Here is a 3,541-nt window from a genome sequence, read left to right as displayed (position 1 = left end):
AACTAGAGTGATTCAGAGTAGGGAGTGAGATGGGAAGAAATATGCGCTCTAACCTTCTGCAGGAGCCACAGATTGGTCACAACCAACCAGAAGACAAGTAGCCAGGGCACCAGAGTGACACACCAGGAAGCCAGCTTCCCACAGGACCGGGTGGGCAGGGGAGAGAGAGGATTTGAGGCTGGGGTAAATGAAGAATAACATGCAGAGAAGAAAACCAACTTCAAACGTATGTGAAAGTATAAAATAGAACATAGCTCCCAATCTACTCATAACCCAGCTTTAATAATTGTTAGTATTTTACATGTGGGGGGATGGAATACAGGCACACCTTATTTTATTGCACTTTGCTTTTTTGTGTTCCGTGTATACTGCATTTTTTTACAAATTGAAGGTTTGTGGTAATCCTGTGTTGAGCAAATCTATCAGCACCATTTTCCCAAAAGCATTTGCTTATTTCCCGTTTCCGTGTCACCTTCTGGTAATTCTTGCAAAGTTTTTAGTTATTATCATATTTGTTATGATGATCTATGATCAGTGACCCTTACTGTAACCATTATGTTTTGGGGCATCACGAGCCACGTCTATGTAAGATGAACAGTGTGTGATGTGACTGCTCCTGCAACCAGCTGTTCCTCATCTCTCTCCCTCTCCTCTGGCTTCCCTATTCCCTGATGTACAACAATATTGAAATTAGGCCAATTAATAAATCTACAATGGCTTCTAAGTGTTCCAGTGAAAGGAAGAGCTGCAAGTTTCTTACTTTTGATCAAAAGCTAGAAATGATTAAGCTTAGCGAGGAAGGCATGTCAAAAGGTGAGACAGGTCAAAAGCTAGACCTCCTGTGCCAGTTAGCCAAGTTCTGAATGCAAAAAAAAAAAAAAAGTTCTGGAAGGAAATTAAAAGTGCTACTCCAGTGAACACATGAATAAGTGAAAGAGCCTTATTTAGGCTAAAAGCCTGACTAGATCAGCCATAACTTACCTTAAGCCAAAGCCTGATCCAGAGCAAGGCCCTAACTCTCTTTTATTCTATGAAGGCTGAGAGAGGTGAGGAAGCTGCAGAAGAGAAGTCTGAAGCTACCAGAGGTTGGTTCATGAGGCTTAAGGAAAGACGTCATCTCTATAACATCAAAGTGCAAGGTGAAGCAGCGAGTGCTGATGCAGAAGCTTCAGCAAGTTATCCAGATCTGGCTGAGATAACTAATGAAGGTGACTACACTACACAAGGGACTTTGTAGACAAAACAGCCTTGGAAAAAGATGCCATCTAGGACACTCAGAGAGGAGAAGTCATTGCCTGGCTTCAAAACATCACAGGACAGACTGACTCTTATTAGGGGTTAATGCAGATGATAACTTTAAAAGTCAAAGCCAATGCTCATTTACCATTCTGAAAATCGTAGGGCCCTTAAGAACTACACTAGACCTACTCTGCCTGTACTCTGTAAATGGAACAACAAAACTTGGATCATGTGACATGTTTACAACATAGTTTACTGAATATTTTAAGCCCATGATTGAGACCTACCGCTCAGAAAAAAAGATGCCTTTCAAAATATTACTTCTCATTGACAATGCACCTGTTCAAAAAGGCCTGATGGAGATGTACAATGAGATTAATGTTATTTTTATGCCTGCTAATACAACACCCATTTTGGATCCATGGATCAAAGAGTAGTTTTGACTTTCCAGTTTTATTATTTAAAAACTGTACCTTGTAAGGCTATAGATGCCTTAGAAATTCCTTTGTTAGATCTGGGCAAAGTCAACTGAAAATCTTATGGAAAAGATTCACCATTCTAGATGCCATTAGGAACAATCAGAATTCATGGGAAGAGGCCAAAATAAATAGTAACACGAAGTTGGCTGCAATCTTCATGGCTGACTTTGAAGGGTTCAAGACTTCAGCGGAAGAAGTAACTGAAGATGTAATAGAAGTAGCAAAAGAGCTAGAGTTAGAAGTGAAGTCTGAAGATGTGAGTGAATCGCTGCAATCTCATGATAAAACTTTAATGGATGAGACGTTACTTTTTATGGATGAGCAAAGAAAGTGGTTTCTTGAGATTGAGTCAGCTCCTGGTGGAGGTGCTGTGAAGGTTGTTGAAATGATAGCACACAATTTCCAATTTTACATAAACGTAGGTGGTAAAGCGGGGTTTGAGAGGATTGGCTCCAATTCTGAAAGAAGTTCTACTCTGGGTAAAATGATATCCAACAGCACTGTATGCTATAGGAAAATCGTTTGTGGAAGGAAGAATTAACTGATTCACAAAGTTCATTGTTGTCTTCATTTTAAGAAATGGCCATAGCCATTCACACCTTCAGCAACCACCATCCTGATCAGTCAACAGCCACCAACGTCAAGGCAAGACCCTCCACCCGCAAAAAGGTATAACTCACTGAACTTTCAGATGATGGTGAGCATTTTTAGTGATAAAGTATTTTAAAATTAAGGTATGTACATTGTGTTTTCAGACATAATGCTATTGCCATTTAACAGCCTATAGTCTAGTGTAAACATAACTTTTATATGCCTTGGGAAACCAAAAAGTCGTGTGATTCACTTTATTGCAACATTTGCTTTATTACACTGGTCTGGAAGCAAACTCTCAATATCTCCAAGGTTTGCTTGTATACTTTACACTGCATTGTTCAAAAGAATCCAATTCCCTATATTAAACCTCTTATGGATTGAAAAACAGAGCAGTTTCTGCTTGTTACACTGAATCTTATTGAAAGCCATGTTCGAACTAGTTATCCTCTTTCTATTTCAAGAAGCTGGAGAGCTAGAAGCTATATTTCTTAGGCTGCTTTGCAGCTAGGCTTCTGGATGTGAATTATGCTCTACCTTTACAATGCACTCCCATGGAATTTGGAAGTCAGGCTCTAGGCGGCAGCTGTCTCCTTACTGCTGTGGAGGAAGCAAGTTCTGCCAGAATCAAGTGCTGGCCGTTGTTAGATTGCGTGTTCCACTGTGGGGACACCATCTACTTGGGAGAGGAGGGCTGGTAGCGGTGTTAGTGGTGGCAGCTGAAACATCTTCATATCCCAGTGATGGCGTTAGGACCTTGTATCTAGTCTGGCAGCAGCCTCCTGACTTTTACTCCCTGAACCTTTCCATTATTTAAAAAAACCCAATCCCCTTGCCCCTTGAGAGACTGTATTAAATCTCTCACTGACTGAAAAACTTGCAGCAGCTTGTTTGCTGCACCAAATCCCAGCCCTTATAGTAGCAGTTTACTTATGGAAGTTAATTCAGTTCTAAAGAAGCATGTGAACTCAGAATTTATGTGAAAAAAGATGGAGGTTTGTTGAAACCCAAGAAGCATTCTGTGATCTTGGAATGTAAAGAAAAGGTGATGGGAGAATTAATTTCCAAATGATTTAGGTCATATTGATTAATAAAATTCTTACTGGGCCCCTCAGAAAAGGTATGTTCTGGAGATAAGAATAGACCAGTTGCAGGAGGGCAAGAATGGAACTCTTGGCTGAGGCTCAAGGAATGTGGTTTGGAGAATATCAATGGGGTGGGTGATAGTGAGG

The 3,541-nt window shown here is 40.5% G+C and overlaps 1 pseudogene; it reads left to right on the top strand.

Annotated features, from left to right (window-relative positions):
- The first annotated feature begins 713 nt into the window (after window positions 1–713).
- LOC122688501 lies at window positions 714–2,445 on the top strand (annotated as a pseudogene).
- Window positions 2,446–3,541: the final 1,096 nt, after the last annotated feature.

The sequence above is a fragment of the Cervus elaphus genome, chromosome 33 (assembly GCF_910594005.1).
Source record: "Cervus elaphus chromosome 33, mCerEla1.1, whole genome shotgun sequence".
Classification (NCBI taxonomy): Eukaryota; Metazoa; Chordata; class Mammalia; order Artiodactyla; family Cervidae; genus Cervus; species Cervus elaphus.
The sequence above is the reverse complement of the archived record's forward strand: the minus strand, read 5'-3'. Positions and strand labels throughout refer to the sequence as shown.